Source organism: Miscanthus floridulus, chromosome 11 (genome assembly GCF_019320115.1).
Source record: "Miscanthus floridulus cultivar M001 chromosome 11, ASM1932011v1, whole genome shotgun sequence".
NCBI classification, from domain to species: Eukaryota; Viridiplantae; Streptophyta; class Magnoliopsida; order Poales; family Poaceae; genus Miscanthus; species Miscanthus floridulus.
In genome coordinates, this window is record NC_089590.1 from 43,423,850 (window position 1) to 43,431,924 (window position 8,075).

The 8,075-nt window shown below is 53.6% G+C and overlaps 1 pseudogene; it reads right to left on the reverse strand.

Moving 5' to 3' along the window:
• Positions 1-278: 278 nt before the first annotated feature.
• LOC136493059 (PI-PLC X domain-containing protein At5g67130-like) lies at positions 279-4,058 on the reverse strand (annotated as a pseudogene).
• Between the last annotated feature and the right edge of the window lie 4,017 nt (positions 4,059-8,075).

Sequence of the window (8,075 nt, forward strand, 5' to 3'; positions counted from 1 at the left end):
CGGGAGTTTTTGGATGTGATTCTTTGCACCACGGTCACTACTCACTAGTCACTGTCAGACTATCAGTCGCATCTAGTAAAGCCCATACAAAATGCCTCCGTGACTCCGTTGCTAGGAGCTCAAACTGGCCCATTAGGCTCTCAGTTTATATATTTATCAAGAAGCCTAAGGCCGTCCCCTGTTTTAGTTCTGCATCGATCAGCAAGAGCATCTTTCCGCATTTGATTTGATGCTGTGTTTAACCTTGTATATGCACCCTGTCTCATACACAGACTGCTGTGTAGTGTGGACTAAGCTGCTAGCTGGCTGCTACCAATCTGTCTATACAACAAAATACGCTCGCTGGCTGCAACCAAACCAATCCGTCTATACAACAAATACGCAGAATTTACAGGCCCAGAAGAAGAGCAAGGAGAGACGGCAGCAGGATGAGCCGCTGCCATTGCAGCACCGGCGGGCGGTGGCCTCCACGCCGCCGCGTCGGATGAGGCGTTCAAGATGCCTTTGGGCGTTCTGCCGTGCCGGGGAGTGCACGTCCCGTTCGCCTGCTCAGACACACACATACAGTTCCGTCTCAGTAATTCACACAAGAGAATTTTACTAGAGGCTATGTGCAGCGAGGAGAGGAGAGGAGGCATTACGTTGCAAGCCGATATGCTCCCGCAGCCGCAGACGAGGCCGCCGTTCGCCTTGTCCGTCGCCTCCGCCGCGCCGCCTCGGTCGCTCCTCTGCGTCCGAAATTCACAAACCAAGTTCAGAGTTGATCTGAGTAGGAACCACGGAGATGAGACGAACGACGGAGCTGGCTGCTGACCTTGTAGAAGTCGACGGCGATGAAGTTGGGCCATCGGTTCCCGGACTTGTCGTGGCAGGTGGTGACCATGTCCAGCAGCTGCGCCGAGTTGTCCTTGCACGCCGCCGGCAGGTTCGGGAGGTCCCTGAAGTAGTTGACGAGCACCAGCGACCTGGACAGGTCGTTCATGGCGGCCGACTCGGCGCGGTTGTGGCACGTCCCCTTCACCATGCCCTTGGTCCCGTCTGCAAGCAAGAAGAAGCACCACCCGGCCCACAGAATCTGCATCGCTCATGGTGCAAAGAACCAAGGACAGGGATGGCGACGGCAACGGCGGCGTACACTGGTTCTCGACGACGTAGCGCCACTCGTAGGCGATGCCCTCGGCGGCCACCTTGGCGGGCCTGGAGGTGAATACGAGCAGGCGGTGGTTGTCGCGGACCATGTCGCTGAGCCGCGGCCAGTCGCCGCCGCTCTTGGGCATGCGCCAGGCCGGGAACACGTAGCGGGCGAGGCCCGACGCGTTGAGCACCCGGGTGAGCCCCTTGGGCGACTCCACGTAGTCCTCCACGAAGATGGTCACCACCTCCGCGGGGTTCCGCAACAGGAAGCGCTCCACCTCCCTGAGCACGTTCACGGCCGGTTGCTGCCAGTGCCAGGGGAAGTCGAGGTCAGACAGAGCTGTGGAGACGAACACGGTGACGCCGGCCCGGGAGGAGAAGGAGCTTACAAACGCGGTGAAGTTCTGGCAGATGGCAGAGCCAGACGTCGTTGCGGAAGTCGTACATGTCCAGCATCAGCCCCCTCACGCCGTTCTGCACCACAGACAGAGAATTCAAGCGAGGGCCAAATCTATGGTGCTGACTTGCTGTGAAGTCTAGCTACCGGAGTCATGTTAAAAGCTTGCAGTTTCCAACTATGTACAGCAGAAAAAGCAATGTTACTTGAAAAAGGCGAGATAACACCCTGTAGAATAAGATTGCACAACTGGACAGCTTTCATTGATCGAACTTGCCGAGGGCGGACTCAAAGAAATGGCGCCACTGGCCGAAGTTGCAGTCGTCCATGTCAAGAATGACGGGAACATGGTGGCGAACAGAGATCCCTTGGATCTGAGACGAGGTGGCTGGTGCGACGGAGAAGCCGTCGTCGGAAGAAGAATCAGAAGCATGAGAAGAGGGAGCCATGGGAGCGGAAGCTGAATGTGCCGGAGAGAGAGTAGGATCGGAGGCGGCTGATACCATGTAGAATAAGATTGCACAACTGGACAACTTTCATTGATCATTTACAGTATACATATATAGGATTACATCCGGGCCTTTGGCCGTGCTGTACACTGAGAACGGGCGAGCGCGCCTAGCGGACATGCAGGCAGCGCGAGGACCGGGCATGCGAGAGCGTGGTGAGCGAGTCACTGGTGCGGCGAGCGCGCATGCAAGGGCGCGGCGTGCGCGCGAGCTGTTGCAGATCCGATATGCCAGGGTGCCTCAGCCGTTATGGAGTTGCTTCTGCTGACACCCCCCCCCCCATCCGTCTCTATCTTTCACAATAATCGCTCAGATTTCCACATGACTATGGTTGCCGGAAATGCCATCGTGGGGACACCATGGCGACGCAATGAGACGAGACATTGACGCGGCAACCGAGCTCATTGACGCGCAGGCAGGAACACAGACAGGAATCCTGGCTCCTGCGCGCGTGCCTGCCGCAGTGCAGTGCCATGTGTGCCGCGACCACGCTTCAAGCAAGCGCAGCCGGAGCCGGGCGTGTGGTGTGGGCTCGCTGCGGCCGGCTCTGCTCCGCCACCGCGGGCGTGCACGCAAACCCGTGCTCGCTCGCTCGCTGGCCGCCTGGAGCGCGCGCACGCGTCGGCGCGTGGAGAGCCCCCCGCGACACCTGTTGGCTGTCGCGTCACGGCCCGGCGGCACCTCACGCCCAATGCCTACCACCTGGACGGTAAACACATTACTACTTGTAGTAGTACACCAATCTAGGAGTAGTATTCTCATGCCCAATCATTCCTTGGCCGTGGGCCCGTGTCCAATCAAACCGTGGAAGCTAACGTTTGCGTGCGTGGCGCGCCGCCGGGTCATGCGGACGTGGACGAGCGAGTTGCAGCTAGCTCTGGCGAGCTCAGGAAGAAGCTGAAGAAGGAGGAGCGAGAGACTGGCTGGATGGAGAGGGAGACTCACGTTGAGCTGCTCGGTGACGGTGTCCTGCTGGTTCCACGGCGTGGCGATGGCGACCCCCGTCTGCGACCGCTGCCCGAGCCGCGCGAACGAGTTGTGCGTCGTCAGCCACGCGTACCGGTTGAGCGGCAGGTCCCGCGCCTGCCACCATGAGAGGAGCAACAACCCGCGCAAATTGTCACGGGACGGTCAGTGTCGCCGGCGGCGGCAGCGATCCAATAATCCGGCGGCTGCATTCGGGGCGGCGAACGGGAAATTGCTTGCGCGCGTACGGCGTACCTTGGTCTGCGGGTCGACGGGGGCCACGCGGGTGCAGCGCGGCCGCACGTTGCCGTCGGCGACGCACGTCTCGCAGTGCAGCCCCGCGTCGCAGTTCCGGTCCAGCGCGCACGTCTCGCCCACCTTCCGGGCCGACACCACCACCTCCGCGCCGGGACCGGGGGAGCACAGCATCACGAGAACGAACACGGCGGCGGCGACGCGTCGGAGAAGAAGCGCCGCCGACCCTTCCCTGTCCGCGGCCATCATCTCCGTTCTTCCTTGCTTTGTCCTCCCTCCGCCGCCGCCGCCGGTCGACGCCTCCTGCTGACCGTGTTGTTGTGCTCCGTTGCTGGCCTTGGCACGGCGATCCAGCTATTCCAGCCAAAGAAGCCAGGAGGAGAGCAGCAAGCAGGTTGGTGCGTGGGCGGCGGTCGCTTCGCTTCGCTCGCGTCTCGGAGTGGTGTTTGTGTCATTGTGTGGCTTGCAAGGCCGGACATGCCAGTGGCGTCGGCGCCCTCGGACTCGGACGCTCTAATTTCGCCTTTCCTTCCTTCCGCCCCGCGCCCCCGTGGATCTTGGCCGTTGGTGGGGGTGCCTCATCCGCCGTGGGCCCCGGTCGTCATGTCTCACGAGTGGAGCCTGGCCCACGGAGAAGGCGGGAGGTGGGCACGGGCGCCGCGGCATCCGGTCGAGATGGCCGTTGCGGTGGTCCCGTGCGCTGCCGCCGCGGGTCCTCAACTGCCAGGTGAGCTGGCACGGGCAGCAACCGCAGCTCGTTAATACGCAAGGCCATGATTTGGTTATTGCCATTTCTCGTGCTGCCAGTCTGCCACCCATGAGGTGTTGTGTTTTGTTTCAGAAATGAGGCACATGCCTCTTTTGTGTACTCCAGTTTAATACAGGATTGAGCTGTTACATGTTAATTTTTGCATCCGATTTTTTTCTTCGGTTATTTCTCACGCTTTAGCTAACGCCCGCTCACCCCTCTTATCTTTGGCCCCCACATTGCTCGGAAACGTGATATGTACGTGCGTGTATGACCTGATCATGTTTGAGGTTTCGGCCAGCTGATAATGAAAGACAAGCAAGTTAAAAAAAAATCTTACACGCCCTCATGGTTGCTAGGTCCTCAGTCACTACTCTTACCACTTAAAATGGTTTTGTCGGTACGCTTTTCGGGTCCTCTCCTAGTCCATTGGTTGTCCGATGCCGCCCCGCTATCCCTTCCACCACCAGAGTCAGGTCTACCTACTCTAGAACCCCTCCTTCTAGGCCCGACAACAACAAACGCCCTCCTCAGGAAGAAGAAGCTCGTCTCCCACCACTGTCGATGTGGTAGAACCGTCCGAAATAATACATTTTCGGAGACGCTCGTATTCCACTACACACTAAGCACCTCCAAAGGGAGCTACATCAGACAGTTCCGTCGAGCACACCCCAAGGAAGAACTCGAAACAATCCATGTTTTACATCCAGAATCCAATAACAAGTACGAGCCTACAATACTTAGTCCATTTCATACAACAAGAGTTTTTAGAAATTATTTATTACAATATCAGAGTTCAGAGTGTGATAATTAAACAGCAGAATGAAAATAAGCATTTAGCAGAAATGATACAAGAATCCGTCTGTGCCCACCAGAAGAATCCTCCACACAAGAGCTACTCCTCAAGCTGCACCTGCAACAGGGGTAAAATAAACCCTGAGTACACAATGTACTCGCAAGACTTACCCGACTAGTGAGAATAGTTTCCCAACTCTATGGAATATGATAGCCAATATGGGTTTGCTGTTTTCTTTTGGTTTGCGAAAAACATTACTAATAGTTCATCCTTATAGTCAAGTTTTATTAGCAGTCATGATTACTTCATTAGCTAACCATTCTAGGTAAGCACATGTTCTACTTTTAATCAAGGGTTAAGCAATCAGATCCATTTCACCATCTTTCACCTTCCAGTACTTACTACGGTGCTAGATCATAGCCAAGTCGTACGGTCTCACGGAAACGACAATTCGTGAACCAATGTATCTTAGCTGGGTACCCCGAAACACATGCCCCATTTGTACCCCAGGCACAAACAAGGCTAACACATTCCACTCCTGTTACGAGGTCTAGGTCCCCGTCCAAACTTGGACTTCAAGTTCCCACACTTGAGACCCGATCTCAGTATGGTGCTTAGACCTCTATCTTTCCCCACCTACAATCAGTCGGTCCAGAAAGAGCCAGAACCCACGACAAGAGCGTAACGAGCCTTCCCGCTCCCATAACCAAGTATGTGCTCAGGATAATAAGTCTGTGACCTGACTACCATCCACAGCAATGGACGGTCCTTAATCGATATAAACAGGGAAAACAGTGTAACCAAGCTAAGCCTCATTGGACGCGGGACACAACCTGTTACACCCACCAATATCCATACCATATCGCTGCCCTATCTCTATTTTTCTTTTCGTCATTATATCATGAGAGTAATTATAATAATCACCTATTGTGAGTAACGGCAGGTTACTCACGCTACCGAAAACCTAAGCATAGCAGCTACTCGAACCTGTACTAGTAGGACTCATAGGACAGTTATATCTATGCATGTGGTTTTCATAAAATTCCTATAACGTAAATGCACACAACATGTATAAACAGTGATTATAAAAAATAAGGGTTATGCACCGGGACTTGTCTTAGGCAGGCATGGTGTCAGCTGAGTCAGTCGGTGGCGGCTCTTGGACCTCCTCCTACACGAGGATCTCCTCCTCGTACTCCTTGATGATCTCCTCGAACTTGTGATCGCCGATGGTCACGATCTCCGTCAACTCGTTCTCTACATGCATGCGATGATGATGCAACACTTAGCATTTATGCAACAACAACTCTTAAGATAAGAATACGCATACTAAGCTACTAAGCTAGCTCTAATAACTAAGGTACTAAGCTAACTATCATCTTTACCAAGAAAAGTGTTGGGTTCAACTAACAAACACCTAGCTTTACAAACGAAGGATATATCTTTATTTCTACTAATGATTTAATGTATATTGAAATAAAGAGCTTTTAACTACGCTAATGCTTAATCTATTCTAAAGCTACAAAAATTACAATGAGCACATAATAATACAATGAAGCTACCATAAAAATTTCAGGACCAAAACTAACACCAATTTACCATAAAAATTCCTACAATATCTAACCTAACAATATTAAGCACCCTCAAATGATTTAATAGCCCCTGGTATCAACATGTATATATATATAAACTAAATACACTAACCGATATAGCACAATTTTAGGAACCTAACAAAACTTGTTTTATAATTTTTGGACACCTATATGATTTTATATGATATACCAAAAATCAGCTCAAAAATTAAATTAGAAAGATATTTCTAATTCCTTTTGGAAAAGAAAAACGAATTCGCCCGCGTGGCCCATGTGATGCAGCACACGCGAGCGCGCGGTGGCCCACAAACGCGGCCCACGTGAGGCTGTCCTGCAGCGCGAGGTGGCCCGTGGTGGGGGAATCCTGTGCGCGTTGATGACTTTGCAAAAGAGATCTCGTACTTTTCTCGAATTGCAACTAAGTCCTAGCGCCACTATTATGGTGAGTTGAGGCAGCTACAGGCCTAATCGGTTAGCGCGTGAGCATCAGGAGGCTACCATGGACTAGTCTGAGGTGACAGTTGGAGCGGAAGATGATGGAGGAAGGCTGGCCATGTGCGGCCGAACCATGCGCCAGTGCACCTGGCAGCACGGTCGCATCAGCGACGAAGGAGAGGCGGTAGTGGTTCGACTAAGGCGCGCAAGGTGGAGAGGAAGTCAAGGCGATGCTAGTGGTGCAGGTGAATTGGCTTAGGAGGGACGATGAGAGAGCTGCCCACACCCATGGCCGGATGCGGCCTTACCGGCACAGCGGCGGAAGAAACTCCAAATTGGAGCTGGGCCGTGCTCGCTTCAAAGCTAGGTGGGGTCGGGTAGCGAGAGGACATGATGGTGAAGCCATGGATGCGACGAATTGAATGAAGATGATCGTTCATAGGGCAATTGATGCCGCGGCTCAGCGGCGGCGACAGAGAGAGGAAAAGAGAAAGAGAGAGACGTAGGTCGGCGAGCTCATGGAGACCCACACGCAAGTGCTAGTAGATAGGCATGTGCATTTTCGGCCAGCGTGGCCCACGCGGCCACAGTGTCTTAAATGACAAGGCGACGACGAGCTCGGCCATGTGCGTGCGACAGTGGCGGCCTTGAACTAGGGCCGACAGCGGCGTAGAGAGTACAGCGGACAGGCGTGGATGTGATGACGATGCGACGGCAGCGGTAGCATCATGGTGCAAGATGGGTCGATAGTGCGGTGAGGCAGCAGTGGGCAGACGCGACGACGAGATGATAGCGCCAGCAGTGGCTTCGTCGTGTCACGGCGGGGCCAACGGCAGCCGAGCCATGGCAAGGCCAGAGGCAGCCACGGCCGGCCACGCATGGCAGGTTGGACACGTGTGACCAACGTGACGACACCGAGCGCCCGTGCATGGTAATCGCGCCCACGCAGCCAACCAGCCCAAAACCATGTCATGCACGAATTTTAAAGCGACCATAAAAACTTAACGGTTTCTTTGGGACCTAAACCATCTTCACCATGCTCAAGATGGCACATGAGACTACCAAATCAAGCTATAACACTACACCACCCCTTAACCCAATCTCTCAAATTAAATTGCTAAACATAGCAATGTCTAGCTGTTGACAAACTTAAAAATTTTCTAAGTTTTGAGCTGAATTTGATTTCAATTTGTGATTTCTAAGCAAATGGAAATATTAGCTAGTAATATAATTTTTCGACAGT